Here is a 20,244-nt window from a genome sequence, read left to right on the forward strand (position 1 = left end):
GCTATAGATTATAGTTTTTATGCCTTCTAGTGAATACCTACATGATTTCAGTGCTTTTGAATTATTCATTAAAATATTTGAAATATGGAATGTATCTGTTATATTGAAAAAGATCTCAATTTAGATTTTAGATTTTTCATTTTCTTAGAACAACAAACTATGATTGGCAAGAACATAGCAGAGAAATAGCACTTTATTGTAAGTTCTAAAATAGTAGATATGCTAGCAGACAGAACAACCACTTCCTTTTCCTTTTATATATGGAAAACTACTTTACAACTCCTAGAAAGTATTTGAAAATAAAGCAAAAGAAAAAGAAATTCAAAAATAAGTAATTTCAAATGGTTGCTGTAAATAAAATTCTGTTTAAAACAAAAAAGATGGAATGGATTTAGTAGTCTGGAATTTTCTTGTGATTCACAGATATTGTATCAAGTACAGGTTTTTTTTTTTTTGCTTAGCTTTTAGTCAATTTAAGACCTCTTCTCATTAGTTAAAAAAAGGAAAGTAATTATTTATACTTGAATACTAAAGTTTTATAAAGATCAAATAAAACCCTGTCATTAAAAACAACACAAATAACTGAAAGCAAATAAAATATCCAAACAAACACATAGTTATTTAATTGATATTTAGTGTTAAGCCCTAATTTAAAGCCTGACAGCATCTGGAAATCTAATAAACCATTTGAAATTAAGAATATGAAAAAGACAAAAATCATCATCTAAGGAAATTAAAGCTTATGAAATAAAATTTACCTACTTTTGCAGCTCATATGTTTGTTGAAAACACGTTTGACTATTTCATGTGCATGCCAAAGAATGTAGAAATATATTTAACTCATTTTTCATTATCTGGCATAGAAAATTCCAACTTTTATTACTTTAAGTTTCCTATTTCCTACCCTCCCCACCTACTCCCTCCGATTCTTCAGACTGTCTTCTGTCCAGCATTTCTTCTATTTGAGGTGAACAAAATAAGACCCCTAAATGGACACACATGAAATAACCACCATCCAGCTGAAGAGAAATAGGTTTTCTGCCTTTAGCCTGTCCTTATATGTTAATAAAATCAGCTCATACATTCTGCCACCAAATTCAGCTTGGAAATAATCCTCTGCTACTTAAGGTTGGATGAAAAGAGTATTCATTGTGAATTATGTTTCATCTGTCACAATAACCTTCTTTATTCTGTCATGGACCTCCCCTTTGCCTGTGGCAATTAGAGAAAATAGGTATGCCTTGAAGTATGGGATAGTGGTTTCTTAAAACAAAACGAAACAAAAACTGATACACATAGACAATGCTTACTAAGCAATATATTGAAAAAAACTATATCAAGCATTTTGATTCTGATTTTTTACAAAAGAATCAGTAAAATAATATGTTTTAGAATGAGCAGGTGGGATTATGGTCATCGGTTATTGTTAACATCAGTTATTGATGAAAAGCAATGAATTATAATAGTATTAAAAATTAAATGTCAACAACATATTTTCATATTGCATACTTTCTAATTAAATCATGCCATAAGATATGTATTATAAGTATATGGTATTATTTAACATAGAAAATGAAAGTAATACATTTATGTGCCTTTAAGTATATTTCAATATTCCAGACTGACATTTTCACAATTTTTAAAAGGGGAAAAACAAAGAAAAAATTTTCCCTTCACATAGTTTATCAAACATTTTGTTTAACTCAAAATCAATATGATTATTTAATTTACTTACTCTTACAAATCACTGAAATTACCTTGAGGCAGTTCAAGTTCACCTTTCTGAAATTAAATCTGTTAAATAATAGACATCATCTAACCATCTTCTTAAAAAGATACCTCAACTTTCTGGCTTAACAGGATACAATTATACCACTTCTAGTTACAAATGAGTTAAACTAGATCATAAAAAGCTACAAAAGACAAAAAACAAAAACCAAAATGTAGTTGACAAAAAAGAAAATGTTCCTTCTATTACAAAAGAAAGTCACTGCTGATGAAGTAATTCAATCATCCTAACAGTTGGATGAGATAAAAACACACAAACAATTTAAGCTAACACGAAATTCATAGTCTGAAGAAAAAAATTCTTGAGACTAAAAGGAAAACCTTTTTTGGCCCACTGCACAGGTTGGGCACAAAAGTGCTTGCTAAGCTATCTATTTCACACATGCAACGACAGAAGGTTCGATATTCATTCGATCGATGAGTGGAAAGGCACAATGGCAAAATCAGACAGACTTCTTTTCAAATACAGATCTCCAATGTCCCCCTACAGTCTACAGATGCACGGCTGGTGGTGTGGCTCAGACGGAGCAAGGGTTACATCAAGGCTGTTCTCTGGACCATGCAAACAGTCTAGACCAATGACCTGCAGCTTCATGCCCTTTGAAGAAGAGGCAAGTTCGGTCATGATGAAGAAAAATCAAGGCGTACCCCTTTTAACAATAGGGAGCAGCTCGAGGCTGCAAAGAGGTAAGCAGGGGTAAGAAGAAAACGGCATCTGCTTCCATGGTTACAGGCCAACTATGAGAACCTTGCTTTTCAAGGGAGCCTGTTCTCAGGCTCCCTCACGGGGTATGTCATGCATTATAAGCAAAGGCAGGTTGAGCTGAAATCCGCATAGTTATTTCAGAGTAAAATGATACGGAGCACATGGCTGGCAGGGGAAAAAAAAAAAAGTCACATGACTATTAAGAACCAGACTTGGGCTATTTCAGAATAGAATTTTTTTTTTCTTAAACCAGTTTAAGAAAGGACAGTAAATTTGTATAAAATGAAGAGCCATGATAAACATGATTTTCATTTCTCAGGCTTTTATGTGAGCAGAGGTCAAGGGTCAAGATAATACCTCCCATTCCATGGCAGGATCATGAAGCCTATTGTTAATATAACTTTATGATGGATAGCATTTAAAAATATTTCCATGTTTTGCTGGACTATAAGATAGAATATATGCTCTTGTGAATCTCTCTGTCCTGATTCTCTGATTTCCTGCCCTGAATCTTCCCCTGTTTATGTTCATTTCCACGGTTAGATCTCATGAGGAAAGGTAGGAGATTTCGTGAGAGACTTGCTTGGTGTGGAAGTGAAAGCTAAGAAAGTGTGGAGTTTCCTCTGCCTTTTGAAAGATGCTTATAGTGAATTCAGATCTGTGCCAAAATTGTAAGCCTCTGACAGTAGTTCTGTTTCTAATTCATGTATTTATATTTTATTCATTGCTTGTTACATCAATGAACATATAGGCTTTTTTTTTTCCTTTCTGTGAAATGTTGTTAAAGTTGAATTTTGTGATATGCTGCATTAGCAACTAAAGCTATTTGAATAAAAAGTTGACAAATATAAAATGCAGCTTATTCTGGATTATTAAGGATCAGTCTGCTATAAGTTACAAAAATGTAGCCATAATGTAGATAGATAAAACATTCCTATAACAATGTACCATACCTGAAGATTAGAAAAGTTCATATTTGGCTTTCTTCCAATGATGGACAATTAACTCTAGATATTCCACGCAGTTTATACTTGGAGCAGTTTTTCAGTGTTTTGTTGAAATTAAGGAAAAAAGAAAGTAAAGAATGTTCCAAAGGGCAAAGTATAAAACAACTTTCATTGAATATATTTTTCAGAAGTTACGTTTGTTACTATAAATGAGCACCATATGGCTTGTTGTAGGTAACTAATTATTTAAAATACCTACTTTGAAGGAAAATTACTTTGTAGCATTACAAAAGCAATTAAGTGTTGCTGACCATGATAGCAACAATTTTGTGCTCTCAGTTGAGAAATCAGAAGGTTATTTTGTGATGTGTTCCTTCATGGTGATGGTGTGTTTTGAGCTAGGTTCATGGCTAAAGGTATGCATTTGTTTGTTTGTTTGTTTTCTTTCAGTGTGATAAGAAACATTTATTTCTATGCTTACATGGTAAGAGAAATGTATAGGATAAAAAAAATGAACTACTGAAGTGTTACTCTTTTGGTATATAATACTTCATACACTATTATAAGCAGTGAACACATTATCTTAAAGCAGTCATGTTGTAGTTTCTTTAAACAATTCACGTGCTGCTAAGGTAATTCAACATCAGAGTTTCTTTGATGAAACAGCAGGTCATACTTGCTGCCAAAGGTCAAGTGCCAGCTATTTCTTCTTTGGAAAATCTACCTCTCAATTCTCTAAAGGAAAACAAAACAAAAGCAAATGCACAAAGGTTTATGTATTGCATGATAATTTGTGGGTTGTGGTTCAAGGAAAGAGAGGCTATTGCAAGAAATCTGTTGCAAAATAGATAGCTGAATTCTTGGGGTTCTTTTTACTGTTAACATTCAACCATTAGTCTTGCTCTTTTGTTTTTCAAAACATACTGAATTTTATGAATATTTATGTGTATACATAAATTACACTAACTTGCCAAATGTAGATATAGGTTAAACATTCAGATTCATTCTCATAGACTCAGATGGATTGTTATTAAAATGCTATTGCTTTAACATATTAATATGCAGACAGATATTTAATACTGAGTACTTATGGGGAAAATAACAGCCTCTTTCCTTAAGAAAGATTATATTTGAAGTATTAAATAGCTGAGTAATGTGTCCAAACTACTTGTATTTTGCAACAAAATTCCACTCATGTAACAAGATGTATTAGAATTAAACATTAGAATGATTAGTATATTTTTCCCTCCCCTCTATAAAATCAAAAACAGAAGGACTAAAATTAGCCTTGCCTAATGGGCTTCCTGCGGAGAAGGCAATGGCACCCCACTCCAGTACTCTTGCCTGGAAAATCCCATGGACGGAGGAGCCTGGTAGGCTGCAGTCCATGGGGTCGAGAAGAGTTGGACATGACTGAGCGACTTCACTTTCACTTTTCACTTTTATGCATTGGAGAAGGAAATAGCAACCCACTCCGTGTTCTTGCCTGGAGAATCCCAGGGATGGGGTCGCACACAGTTGGACACGACTGAAGTGACTTAACAGTTAGCAGCAATGGGCCTCCTGACAATGCAGGAGAAAAGGGGTTTGATTCCTGGGTTTTAAGATCCCCTAGAAGAGGGAGATATGGCAACCCACTCCAGTATTCTTGCCTGGAAAATCCCATGGACAGAGGAAACTTGCAGGCTGCAGTTCATCAGGTCCCAAAGAGTCCAACACGATTGAGCCCCTGAGGACACAAGTGCACACAATGAAGACTCAGTCATATAAAAGAGATAAAAGCACTGAAATTTTCAATGCCTTGATGTCTAATAGTGCATTGCATATAGTAGATGCTCAATAAAATATCTCTATTAAATAAATAAACCTATAATTGCACTAAAGAATCAATTTTCTAAATATAATTCAATCTCATGAAACGTAGGACAGAATCTTCTTTAGGTATCAATACTTGTGTATCTTTTCTTACCTTTTTCTTTAGACCTTGCTATATAAATAAGTGTCACCGATTTATGATTACTGAAAGCCCATAATGTACGCAGTAAGACTTGAAGTGCATAATCAGAGCCACACTTTCCCAATAGGATTTGATGAAACACTATTTTTCTGAAAGGAGTTCTGGAACAACAACAACAAAAAAAATCCCAAAGGGAGTCAAATAATTCTGAGAGGGATATTATATTAAACAAGCTTAAATAGGTTTCCCATATAAGATACTTTCCAGGACATTTAAAAGCTAAATATGTGGTGTATCCCTAACAGGGGCGTATATTTGACACTACTTTCCAAAGTTACTTATTTAATCAACTTTGCTCATAAAATACTTAATATGACCTGGTTTCAGTGATTTGCTGACGCTGGCCGAAACTAGCTTGGATGAGCTACTACTCTACTCCTCCCAAATCTCTGTTTTTAAGAGACAGCATTTTCTTGTTTGAAGTCAGCTGTGGCAGAAGTATTTGCACCATAGAAATCAGCAAATTCTACAAATCAGAGGGGTTTTTTTCCCCCCTTTTATCAGAATCAGTTGTTAAACAGTTACCAGCACACCATTATCTTAATTTCCTCTCACTCCCTCTTTGTAGGTAAATTATGACCACTAAAAGGTCAACAGGTTCAGAAGCTTTCTATTTGTCAACCTGTCTAAAAGAAGTTTTCTGTTTATCAACCTGTCTAAAATACAAAACTGTTTAAATCAATTATGAAGACTAGACATAAAGAGAAAGTCAGTCATGGAAAATAATAGACACTCCAGTTTTTCTTTAAAGATTTACCTTTTATATCAGGAAATAGTATAGTCTATCTTTCTGATTTCTCTAATTTACCTGAATAAACATCTATATTTATTTCTTTATACTTTTTTCTAACAAAATGTTTGCGTACACTGATATATAACTGTCTAATCACTCCTGAGTTCCTGACAACATATTTCTGAAAACTACCAGACAGCTTATTAATGTGTCTCTAACTTTAACTTACTTATCATAACTGAGATGGAGTATCATAAAGTAATTTGTACTCTTGTATTGCATATCATTTAATTTGGGGCATATTATCAATTGTATTTACCCACTTGTCCTCCTGGGTGAGAAAACAAAAATGGAAAATCTATGAGTAGAGGAATTGAAATACACGTTTTTAACAGACAAGCCACTTAGTTCCCATTTGATCTTTTACCTGTTAAATTATTTTGGGTAGGCTTCCCTTGTGGCTGAGGTAGTAAAGAATCTGCCTGCAATGTGGGAGACCTGGATTTAGTCCCTGGGTTGGGAAGATCCCCTGGAGAAGTGAAAGGCTACCCACTCCAGTACTCTGGCCTGGAGGAATCCTCCATATAGTCCTCCCCATATAGTCCATGGGGAGGCCAAGAGTCAAACACAACTGAGGAACTTTCACTCGGTCACTCACTATGGGTAGGTTATAGCTGAAATCTTTAAATATTGGGTGTATTATAAGTATAGATACTTGGCTAAGTAGTGTATGACTTAGAATCATAAATGAATTATTTTTTGGTCTTGATGCCTGAAGAATGAGTTCTATGATGACATGCTTTGAAGGGTCTCTGGGATCTATTTTGTGGCAATAAGCAGGATGATTAATATGACTGGAAAAGGGAATGGCAACCTACCCTGGTGGGCTATACAGTCCATGGTGTTGCAAAGAGTCAGACATAACTGAGCGACTAACATATACACTTACAATTTACCTTTCCAATCTCGTGGACCCAAAACATTGTATTTCAGTTCACATGGCTCCCAAAGTAGGTAATTAATTTGAGTATCTATCTTTGGGCCAAGTATTGTGCTGTTCATTGGGAATTTAAACATGATTAATACAGAGTATCTGCCTTTTGGTAGTCCACAGTAAAATGTGAAAAGAAAGCAGCTTAAATGTGCTTATATCATGAGAGAAAACCATCTGAATATAACTCTACTATAGATCTAACATACATCTATATCATGAAAGCCAAGAATTCTATGAATTTAATCCCAGAATCTCATATGCTTTCTGGATTCTACTCTTATCACATAATATATGTCACAGAGAGTTTCATATTCACAAATACAGTTATGAATTGCACAGTCAAGATGTGTGCACACTTGTTCGGTCTCTCAATCATGTCTGACTCTTTACAACCCCATGGACTTCAGCCCACCAGCCTCCTCTTTCCGTGGGATTCTCCAGGCAAGAATACTGGAGTGGGTTTCCATGCCCTCCTCCAGGGGATCTTCTCTACGCCTCTTATGTCTCCAACATTGGCAAGTGGACTCTTTACCATTGAACCACCTGGGAAGCTACAGTCAAGATGATGAAGAAGTAATTCTTAATATATATTCAAGTAAAGGCTAAGTGGAAACAGATAAATTACAGAAACTAACTGTATAATGTTTATAAAATTGAAGAAGCAATAAACATAGCCAAGATGCTCAAAGAATGAATATTATCATAAGATAAATATCATTATCATATCAGACATCCAACTTAGATGATATTGTATGTGTATGTGTATTTGTATGTATGAAAAGAAATGTGTTGAATGCACGTTGATTAAGATATTACTTGTAGTTGAAAAATCATTTAAACATATTAATATCATGCTTCTGAGAAATCAACAGCCAATGAGAAGTTGTAAAAAGCTTTACTTTGTTATATCAGCCATATTGGACATAGTACACAATTCTAGCATTGGATAATTTTCTCCCCTATGCCATATAATATGGAACTCTTCTTCACAATTTTGAAAACAAATTAATGCAAAATATTTATGCATGGAAGATTAAGTAACTTCTTTAATATAAGGTTTTTAATGAAAAATAGTTTTGATTTTTGTTAGATAACTCATAAACACTATTTAAAAAGACTGTTATCTTTCAGTTTTTTTTTTTTTTATTTTTTTTTATTTTTATTTTTTTTAAATATTATTTTATTAGTTGGAGGCCAATCACTTTACAACATTTCAGTGGGTTTTGTCATACATTGACATGAATCAGCCATAGAGTTACACGTATTCAGTTTTAAAGGAAAAAAATTAATTGCCCTTTCATATGTTTTAAAGAAGCTATCTTGCCTTTTTATAACAAAAAAGTTGTGTTTTTTTTTTTAAATTCTATCTAGAGAATTTAATTTACATTTCTGGACCTAGCTCAACTCTCCTCCCTTTTGAAAATGTTTTCCTTCTTTCTGGAACATCTTCACTTTCTACTTTTCCCTACCTCTTATTCACTCATATTCTCTTTCCTTCTAATTTATATTTATTATAATATTGAGTATTGTTTGTAATTTTTGCTGAGCAGAAAAAAAGTAGATGGCAATGGGAATATTTTAAAATACATATGGAAATCATCACACTCTAAAGCTATAGTAATTGAATATTTCTGAAATTTCACTTTTTAAAAAATGATTTGCCTACCTTTTAAAATACAAAATAAAATAACCTCTCACCTTTCTGAAAGGAGGGACAAACTTCCTGCTTTTTTCCATTCTCTTATCTGAGGCATGAGTGGTATATGTGTTTATTATAAGCCATGCATAGGCTCCATTATTACCTTGTAGTGTTTGTTATTACTAACATAATATCACCAGAAGGAATTTCCCTTAATTAGCACATCACAGACTTCATATTTTGATTGAGCATCATACCCATCCTACTTAGCTATTGTATGTGTGTGTATGTGTTAACCCCCAGATATTAACATGTGCTGAAGTAGGCATATTTCAATACCTTTTTTTTAACAGATGACTGCCAACTATTGTGCTTCTCTATTACTTTGTGCTCCCTTTGGTATTCTTTTTTCTCAAAGACATGTTAGAATTTCTACTATGCCCAACAGACTTCTCAGATTTGTGTTAATTAAAAAGAGACTTCATTTAAATAAAAATATATTTTTCTTTAAGGACCATATTCATAGACCTAAACTATGTTCCTTTCTAATGTATGTGTATTATGATATCAATATTATTTGTAATAATTAATAAGTTATTTCATTATCTCCAAGAGTAATATTTTATAACATGGTTTTATGGCTCTCTTTCTATATATAAATATACATACACATAAATCCCATATTGGGCTTCCCTGGTGGCGCTAGTGGTAAGGAATCACCTGCCAATGCAGGAGATGTAAGAGACACAGGTTCAATCCCTGGGTCGGGAATATCCCCCGGAGAAGGAAGTAGCTACCCACTCCAGTATTCTTGCCTAGAGAATCCCATGGTCAGAGGAGCCTGGAGGGCTACAATCCATAGGGTTGCACAGAGTTGGATGCAACTGAAGTGACTTAGCACACACGCATATCCTAAATTTTGTTTTAGATATTTGCCTATGTCTATATCTATGAAGGCAGACAGATTTATATTCATTTTGTATCAGGTAAGCAGTTCACTTTAAGATTATTTCAAATCACCAGGGAATATTGTTAATATTCAGATTCTGATTCAGGTGTCTGGAGTTGGAGTCTGAGCTTTTGCATTTTTAATAAGACCCCAGGGATGACAGTGTTGCTGGACTATGGAAAACAGACTCTCAAGGAGTTAGAGACTTCATGGTAAAGACTGCAAGTTTTGCCTTTGTCCCTGATTCTGATCTCAACCTAGAGACTTAATCCTTTTGATTTCTTCCTTACTTATAAAATGGGTGGAATCTTGTTTCTACTGCTTCTTTACAGAATTGCTCTGTGGATCAAATTAAATTAATTTAAAGTGACCCTGATGCTGGGAAAGATTGAGGGCAGGAGGAGAAGTGCATGACAGAAAATCAGATAGTTGAATGGCGTCACCAACTCAATGGATGTGAGTTTGAGCAAACTCTGGGTGATGGTGAAGGACAGGCAAGTCTGACATGCTGCAGTCCATGGGGTCACAAAGACACATGGCTGAGCAACTGAACAACAGCAAGGCAAGCTTTATAACAAAAGAGCAGAGGAGGTAATATGAATATTTCTTCTTAGCCTTTGAATATTATATTTTAACCCAGTGACCTAATTTCTGTTGATCTCCGCCCATTTGGCCTGAAATGATGGGCCTAGTTTTATGACTATTTTCTAATAGTTCTTTATTCTCATAAATCCTTCACTTTTTGTTTATTTATTGAGGTATTAATCCAACAGCTAATGATTGAGTAGCTGCTGTGCACCATACCTTGTGCCAGCTTCTAAAGATACAATGAACTTCTTCCACTTCTATTGTTCATTCTTTCAAATAATTTCATTTATTGATTTCAGTCTATGATTTTTTCTTTCTTCCTTAGATAGAGTGTTGGGAGCATTTATCTGAAGGTTACATTTTTTTTTTTCTCTTTGAACCAGTTTTATCGAGTTTAAAAATGTTTTCTGATTCTCCACTGTATGGTAGATTCTCTGCAAAAGGAATAGAAAATGAAAGAAGGTACAGAAAGCACAGCCCTTTACCAAAGCATTTACATTCTACTTAGGGAATGGTATATTTAACAAATCCTCAAACAGCTGTAATAGTACAAAGCAGGGTATGACTAGTGTCATCCGACTTTGAAGAATGTTATGTGAAAGGATAAAATTCACAGCTGACTTGAGGATTTGCAAAGTCTTCTTAAAGGTGGATAATTATGACAGAAAGAGACAAGAGAAAGAAAAGGGTAGATATTAAAGATGGAAGAAATCGTACCTTCCGTCTCTTTGCTTTTGTTCATGTTGAATGACTAAAATAATCTGGCATGGGTAAAAAGATTTTAGAATATTTTTTTAGGTATGGTATGTATGAGGTAAAGTTGGAAATTCTCATAGAAATCACACCGTGATGACCTTGAATGCCAGCTACCAGATCTGAATTTTTTGGGAGAGCGTTAAGGAATCTTTGAAGGTTGGCTTTTCTGTGTTTTTCAAAGTCAACCTTTAATTCAAGCTTGTAGAATTTAAAAACAAATCAATTGCATGAACTCAGTTCATATCGAGCAGATTGACTACCTCCTGGTAATCTTTTGCAAGTTTCCATCAGATCGGCATGGCATCATAGACATGATGTAATGGACTGTGTGGGGACACCTGGCTGCTAGGTAAGCCCTGTGCATTAACTTGCTAGTCTGTTGACCTTAAAGAAAGCACAGACTTCTGTAAGTCTTGGGCTGTTTTTCTGCAGTTCAGTTCAGCCACTCAGTCATGTCTGACTCTTCATGACCCCATAGACCTCAGCACGCTAGGCTTCCCTGTCCATCACCAACTCCCAGAGCTTGCTCAAACTCATGTCCATCGAGTCGATGGTGCCATCCAACCATTTCATCTTCTGTCGTCCCCTTCTCCTTCGACCTTCAATCTTTCCCTGCATCAGGGTCCTTTCCAAAATGTCAATTTTTCACATCTAGTCAGCAAAGTATTCGAATTTTAGCTTCAGCCCTTCCAATGATTATTCCAGGACTGATTTTCTTTAGGATTGACTGGTTTGATCTCTGGCTGTCCAAGGGACTCTCAGAAGTCTTCTCCAACACCACAGCTCAAAAGCATCAATTCTTCGATGCTCAGCCTTCTTTATGGTCCAACTCTCACATCCATACATGACTACTGGAAAAAACCAGCTTTGACTAGATGGATGTTTGTCTGCAATGTAGTGTCTCTGCTTTTTTAATATGCCGTCTAGGTTTGTCATAACTTTTCTTCCAAGGGGCAAGTGTCTTTTAATTTCAATGCTGCAGTCACTACCTGCAGTGATTTGGGGGCCCAAAAAAATGCCCCTGTTAATGATTGGAATAATGAACTCTGCCTATTTTCAAGGTCATCATGAGAGAGAAATGTGGTAAATAAATGTGAAAACATAAACTTTGAAAGTATAAATATCTGTACAAATATAAGCATTCCCCCTTTAATTTTTTTTCTATTTCTCTCCATCCCTCTTTGGAGTGGAACGTTGGAAACAGTGATCCTAACTGCCTCCTTTTCTTTCTCCATTGATTAAATGAAATATCATTTTCTTTCTCCATTGTTTTAGGACTCACTCTGCACTTTTTGAGAATATGTCTAACAATTGACTTGATTTACCTGTTCTTTTTTGGCTTCCCTGGTGGTGCAGGGGTAAAGAATTCGCCTGCCAATGCAGGAGAGGCTGGAGACTGCAAGTTCAATCCTTGGGTTGGGAAGATCCCCTAGAGAAGGAAATGATAACCCATTCCAGTATTCTTGCCTAGGAAATCCCATGGAGAGGAGCCTGGTGGGCTATAGTCCACAGGATCACAAAGAGTCAGACACAACTGAACAAGCACACACACTCTATACTTTTTCAAAACCTGAAAATCATCCATAAAGCTTCTCTTTTTTTTTTATCCTGTAATGATTTTTTTTCATATACAGACTGTACTAATTGCATCATCAATCTGACCTTTTAGCTTCTATATCACCTCTTAAAATATTCACCAATGACAAGCCATGGGACCACCCCCACCACCACCACCAATGAAATCATTCACTATCCTCCTTTATTTGCTTTATGGCACTTTTCATTACCTTCACTTACTTTCTGCTTGTATTTGCTTATATACTGTATGTCTCAAGTCAATACAATTTTATTAGTTCATTATGTGACGTGACAGTATGATAGCAACATAGAATCTGTACAGTGTGTATGTTCTTAAGGAGACAAACAGTAATAAATATTGATAACAATAAATGGCAGCCCACTCCAGTATTCTTGCCTGGGAAATCCGACGGACAGAGGAACTTGACGGGCCACAGTTCCTGGATTCACAAAAGAGTTGGACACGGCTTAGTGATCAAGCAACAACAGCTATGTGTAAACGTCAGGTGATTAAAAAGAAGAATGTGCTACAAAGAAGAGAGCAAGCTGAAAATTACATGGGAAACATTAGGCCGTTCTGTGTTAGACACTCAGGGCAGGTCCCTGTCAGGGGCTGCTTATTCAAAGAACAGAAGTAAGGGACCAAGATAAGAACACGTGTAGGCAAAAAGGGTTCCAAGCAGGAGAAAAGTGAGAACTGAGAGTATTCTGTCTGTCTTTCTCCCAGTCTTCCTTCCTCCCATCTTCCTTCCTGCCTACCTGCCTTATTTCCTCCCTCCTTCCCTCTTTTTTCTCTTTCTCCCTCCCTCTTTCCTTCCTTCTTTCTCTCCCCTTTTCTTCCTCTTCCTTTTCTCCTCCTTTTCCTTCATTGCTCCCTTGATTACTTTCCTGTCTGCCTGGCTTCTTTCTCTTCTTCTTCCTCCTCTTTCATTTCTTACTTGCTTGCTTTCCTTCTTTCCACCCTCCCTGTCTCCACACGTCCTTCCCTCCTTCATTATTTTCTTTGTTTCTCTCCTTTCTTTTGTAAAGTTATAACTATTTATTGTTTATTAAAGTTGTAGATAAGCATTTAGCAAATGTCTCTGAGGAGACATTTGAAGTTCTTTACAGGAGTCCAAGTGATAGATGATGATGACTTAGACCAGAGTGGTAGTGAAGGAGGAAATAGGAAGTGGTCAAGTTCTGCAAGCGATCTTCAAAGGAAGCAGAGACAAGCAGCTTTGCTCAATGATTGAGAAAATGCTTGAGTAAATGATGCACCAAGGGTGATTTCTAGGTTATTAAATTAAGTTATTGAGAGTGTCAATGGCAGTGACTTCAAGAGCAGTTTTGGGAGTGTCAAGAATTTGGTTACGTACATGTAATGACTGGGATGTTTATTTGGCCTATCCAAATGGAGATATCTTGTAGACATTTGAATATTTGGGCCTGACACTCAGGGAAGAAGTGTGGATTAGTGATATCAGTTTGAGTATCATTTCTGAAGAGAATACTAAGCACCTGTTCTTCATAATTTAAATGGGGACTCTTGGCATGTTAGTTTTTCAAGGTTTTCATGCAGAGTAGAGAAGCCATGTTATTATATGGCTGTTGCATCTTGTTGAGACTGCTGAGTCAGTTTTGTCCTCTTGCTACATTTTTAAAAAATTTCTGTAACTAAGTAAAATTTGCCATGAATTGATTAAAGCCCTGTTTGTTGTTTCCCCAATTCGATTTCATACTTATGCTTCTTGGAACCAATCAGCTCCAGTCATCATTTCTCAAAAGTCTGGATCTAGGACTCAGAACTGCCTGCATCAGAATTAAATGGCTGTATTTTAAAACATAGAATCCTGCACTCAAATACTGAATCATATTAGTCTGGGGACCCAGGAATCTACATGATTATTAACATGCACATGAACATTTAGCCACTTGTGCTATGGCATATAAAGTATATTATCTTTTTTAAAAATCTTTTTTAGACTTTTTCATTTTAAAACGTTTTTAATGATCGTTTATATTGCTTACATAGTTAAACCTGCCAACTCATATACCAAGTTGCTTAGATTAGAATTGATTTTAATCAGAAAGATGAAATCATTAGTTGATCAACATAATGATGAAACTAATTTATCATTCCTTTTTTTTTCTTTCAAACAGTATAGTTTCAGGGTATACAGCAGCTTTCGGGGAACTTTCCAGGAGGCACAGTGGTAAAGAATCCACCTGTCAATGCAAGTGACTTAGGAGAAGCATGTTTGATCCCAGGGTCAGGAAGATCCCCTGGAGGAGGAAATGGCAACCCACTCCAGTATTTTTGTCTGGAGAATCCCATGAACAGAGGAGCCTGGTGGGCTACAGTGCATGGGGTCATGGAGAGTTGGCATGACTGAGCGACTGAAGATGCAGGGACACAGATTTAGGATATACTCTTCCAATAGAAAAACTTGGTTTTGATGGTAGATATTGAATTGCCGTGGTAATTTAAAATGTTTGCTAAATATTTCTGATTCTCCCTTGCTCTGGGCATGTAATAGAATTGTGTTGCATTTCCTAGTCCCCTTGTGATTTAAGTGGTCACAGAAAAGGAGGCGAGGCCAGTAAGTACTGTTCCCGGGGCCAGAACATTTAATCATCAGTGTTCCTTCATCTTGCATCTTTACCTGTACTTGGGATGGAGGCTGCCCTATTCTCCTACTTTGCTGAGTTTCTGCGATGAGCAGAGCTCCTCTGCCCATCTGCAATAACAGTGCGAATCAGAAATGCAACTTTGCAATTTTAAGCCACTAGAATGGGGACTGGCTATTACTGTAGCACAATCTACTTTCTCTAGCAGAACCGAGTTACTTGGGCCTGAGTTATCTCCCTTTCTAAAGGCTCATATTGTGAATTGACTGAATCAACCTATGTTACCTTATTCTTCAACAAATGTCAGTTCAGTTCAGTTCAGTTCAGGTGCTCAGTCATGCCTCATTCTTTGCAACCCCATAGACTGCAGCACACCAGGCTTCCCTGTCCATCACCGGCTACCAGAATTTGCTCAAACTCATGTCCATTGAGTTGGTGAAGCTATCTAACCATCTCATCCTCTGTCATCCCCTTCTCCTCCTGCCTTCAAGCTTTCCCTGCATCAGGGTCTTTTCCAGTTCTTTGCATCAGGTGGCCAAAGTGTTGTCACAAATGTCAGGGATTGTGTCAATATACATCTCTTCTCTTATAACCTTGCTACTAGACAGCATATTAAAAAGCAGAGACACTACTTTACCAACAAAGGTCTGTCTAGTCAAAGCTATCAATCTTCCAGTAGTCATGTATGGATGTGAGAGTTGGACTATAAAGAAACCTGAGCACTGGAGAATTGATGCTTGTGAATGGTGGTATTGGATAAGACTCTTGAGAGTCCCTTGGATTGCAAGGAGATCCAGCCAGTCCATCCTAAAGGAAATCAGTCCAGAATATTCATTGGAAGGACTGATGCTGAAGCTGATACTCCAGTACTCTGGCCAATTGATGTGATGAACTGACTCATTTGAAAGACCCTGATGCTGGGAAATATTGAAATGGGAGGAGAAGGGGATGACAGAGGATGAGACGGTTGGATGGCATCACTGATGCGATGGACATGAGTTTGAGTAAGTTCCAGGAGTTGGTAATGGACAGGGAAGTTCGGTGTTTTTCAGTCCACGGGGTCACAGATAGTCAGACACGACTGAGCAACTGAACTGAACTGAACCAGACAGTTTGTTTGAAAAACAAACAAAAAGCAAAATAAGTTGCACACCAACTTCTGAAAATGCACACTTCTGGTGCATTTATATTAACCTTCTGGTACAAAATCTGTCAAACAGCCCATTTCAATAATCTGGCGGTGGTTTCCTCTTCTCCTTACAGCATGTCATTCAGCACTTAGTAGGAAAGGTTCACTGCTGAACTGGTGGTCAGGAGAATGAGCCTTGTGGCAATACCAGGTGAAGGAGCTTCCTTCTGAGTGAAGGGATGGGTCATAAATTAAGTAGAATTCTAGATCTAGAGTTTCAAATATATTAGCCTCTTAGCCTTCAGTTCAGTTCAGTTCATCTCTCAGTCATGTCCGCCTCTTTGTGACCCCATGAACTGCAGCCCACACCAGGCTTCCCTGTCCATCACCAACTCCCAGAGTTCACCCAAACTCATGTCCATTGAGTTGGTGATGCCATCCAACCATGTCATCATCTGTCGTCCCCTTCTCCTCCTGCCCTCGATCTTTCCCAGCATCAGGGTCTTTTCCAATGAGTCAGCTCTTCGCATCAGGTGACCAAATTATTGGAGCTTCAGCTTCAGCATCAGTCCTTCCAATGAACACCCAGGACTGATCTCCTTTAGGATGGACTGTTTGGATCTCCTTGCAGTCCAAGTTACTCTCAATAGTCTTCTCCAACACCAGAGTTCAAAGGCATCAATTCTTCTGTGTTCAACTTTCTTTATAGTCCAACTTTCACATTCATATATGACCACAGGAAAAACCATAGACTTGACTAGACAGACCTTTGTGGACAAATGGTCTCAGCTTTTTAATATGCTGTCTAGGTTGGTCATAACTTTCCTTCCAAGGAGTAAGCGTCCTTTTATTTGATGGCTGCAGTCAGCATCTGCAGTGATTTCGGAGCCCCCCAAAATAAAGTCTGACACTGTTTCCACTGTTTCCCCATCTATTTGCCATTAAGTGATGGGACTGGATGCCATGGTCTTAATTTTCTGAATGTTGAGTTTTAAGCCAACTTTTTCACTGTCCTCTTTCACTTTCATCAAGAGGCTCTTTAGATCTTCTTCACTTTCTGCCATAAGGGTGGTGTCATCTGCATATCTGAGGTTACTGATATTTCTCCCGGCAATCTTGACTCCAGCTTGTGCTTCATCCAGTCCAGCATTTCTCATGATGTACTCTGCCTATATCCTGGGACTTTTGTTTGTACGATGGGGCGATGTGTGCGTGCTCAGTCACTTCAGCTGTGTCCAGCTCTGTGTGACCCTGTGGACTGTAGCCCTCCAGGTTCCTCTGTCCATGGGATTCTTCAGTCAAGAATATGGGAGTGAGTTGCCTTTTCCAATTGCAGAGGATCTGCCCAACCCAGGGATCAAACCTGTGGGGTCTCCTGCATCTTCTGCATCTCAGGCAGATTCTTTACCCCTGAGGCACCCGGGAAACCCGATGGGGAGATGCTTACCCAGTATTTCTAGCCAGATCACATTTTGATCACCATTGTCTCACCAATGAAAAATTGTCACCGCTCTTTGTAAATCACCAACCTCTCACGTAAAATTAACAGAGCAATATTTGGAAATTCCTTGGAGTGCAAACAAATGACTGTATAAAGAAGATGTGGTTCATATACACAATGGAATATTACTCAGCCATAAAAAAGGAGTGTAATTGGCTCATTTGTAGAGATGTGGATGGATCTAGAGTCTATCATAAAGAGTGAAGTAAGTCAGAAATAGAAAAATAAATCATGTATTAATGCATGTATGTGGAATCTAGAAAAACGGTACAGGTCAACCTGTTTCTAGGGCAAGAATAGAGACTCAGATGAAGAGAAGAGACTTGTAGACACAGCAGGGGAAGGGAAAGCCGGAGTGAATTGGGAGATTAGGACTGACCTGTATATACACCCCATGTGTAAAATTGGTAACTAGTGGGAACCTGGTGTATGGCACAGGAAGCTCAGCTCAGTGCTCTGAGATGACCTAGAAGGGTGGGGTGGGGTGGGGGTGGAGGTAGGTCCCAGAGAGGGGAGATTTATGTATACGTATAACTGATGCTCCTCATTGGACAGGGCTTCCCTGGTGGCTTAGGATCCACCTGCAATGCAGGAAATTGAACCTGAGGGTTCAATCCCTGGGATCAGGAAGATACTCTAGAGAAGGGAATGGTAACTTACTCCAGTATTCTCGCCTGCAGAATTTCATGGACAGAGGAGCCTGGCGGGCTACAGTCCAAGGGTTCACAGAGACTCAGACACAGCTGAGCAACGAACACTATCACTTCATTGTTCAGCAGAAACTAACACATCATTGTACTATTATATATCAATAAAAAATAATAAGGTAAATTACAGGCACTAACAGAATTTATTATAGGTTTTAGCTTTTTTTCTCTATGTTCTACTAGAAGTACAAAAAACAAAACTGACCAGAAGCTTACACTAGTTTACTTAAGTAATATTAATCTAGTGGTACATGATATTTAAAACTTTAGACTCTGTCAATATTTTTGTTATTCATGTTGGTTCGAAATGCATAAGGAGTTATTTGTAGTTTTTTAAGTGAAAAATATATATTTAAACTGTTTACATATTGTGTACAGTTTTTGTTTTTTTTTAAACAGAGAACAGTCTACATTGACTTAAAGTCCTGAAGCATTCAGTTATAAGTTTTGATTCTGCTGTCTTCTTTCTGCATACTCATGGTCTGGAAAGGAGACTAGCCTTCCTTAATGTTTTAGTTTCCAAGTACTTTGCCAGTTATGAATGAACTGGGTCAAAAGAGGAAAACATTCTTTCTACAGACTACATGAATATTCTGCTGTTTGAAAAACTGGACTAGCCCATCAATCATGTTGTTAATATTGTAGATTCTCACAGAGTTGAAAAATAGCCTGTAAAACCTCATCTGTAAGCATGTGTTTTCCAAAATCTTCACCTCATTTAAAATTATTTTAGTTACTGCTATGGATAAACAATTTCTGGGTACCTATGACAGCAAATAGTATTTGTAAAGAAGTTAATTATAAACAGAGTATATAAAATGACATTTTAAAAGATTTCTAAAAAACAGAATAGTTTTAAATATTGAAATTTTAGATATTACACTTAGTTATGATTATTTTAAAAGTAAGATTTAAAAATAAAGCTGTATTTAAAAATTAGCATTCTACTAATAACCCCTGTGATTCAAAAAACTTTTTAATATGAAATTGAAAATATTAGACAACTTAACGGTGGTGTTTTATAGATTCACCCATATGACAGTCTTTTGTCTCTAAAATATTTGTGGTATTTTAGCAACAACGATAGCAGTAAAAATAGCAAGAGTACAATTTGACTTTGAAGTCAATTTATGCAAACTTAACTTTGGCTGGATATGTTTAGTATTTTTACTAATGTTAATCCCTGTGAATTTTGACATTTGGAAGTTTTATACTTTCAAATTTAGAAGGCAGACCTACAATGAATTGTATTGATTATTCCTAGCAGCATACTTTGTTGATAACATTATTGTGCAGTAATTTTTAGGGAATCCAAGAGGAAGGCTATTTTTACTACAGGGAACATGGTTCCAACTAACAGTATATAAACTGCCATATTTAAATTTTTTAGACTCCCATTTTAAAAAGGACATTTTGGTTTTAAGATTTTTTTTAATAAATGTAAATTGATCCCTCTGAATGTATGTTAGTTCATGGAAATTTTTTAAATTTCAGCTTTGTTGAGTTATAATTAACATAAAATTGTAAGATACTTAAGATAACCATGGTGCTGATTAGCTATGTGTATACATTGTGAAAAGATTCCTCTCATCTAGTAGATAA

At 36.6% G+C, this 20,244-nt stretch overlaps 1 long non-coding RNA gene across 1 annotated transcript in view; it reads left to right on the forward strand.

The window, feature by feature from the left end:
- Positions 1-20,244, forward strand: part of LOC136152359 (uncharacterized) — a 157,149-nt gene that overhangs the window by 126,690 nt on the left and 10,215 nt on the right. The window contains exon 3 of the long non-coding RNA XR_010660200.1: positions 2,279-2,475. This is a non-coding gene — a long non-coding RNA (uncharacterized lncRNA). The remainder of the gene's footprint in view (positions 1-2,278; positions 2,476-20,244) is intronic.

The sequence above is a fragment of the Muntiacus reevesi genome, chromosome 21 (assembly GCF_963930625.1).
Source record: "Muntiacus reevesi chromosome 21, mMunRee1.1, whole genome shotgun sequence".
Lineage (NCBI taxonomy): Eukaryota > Metazoa > Chordata > Mammalia > Artiodactyla > Cervidae > Muntiacus > Muntiacus reevesi.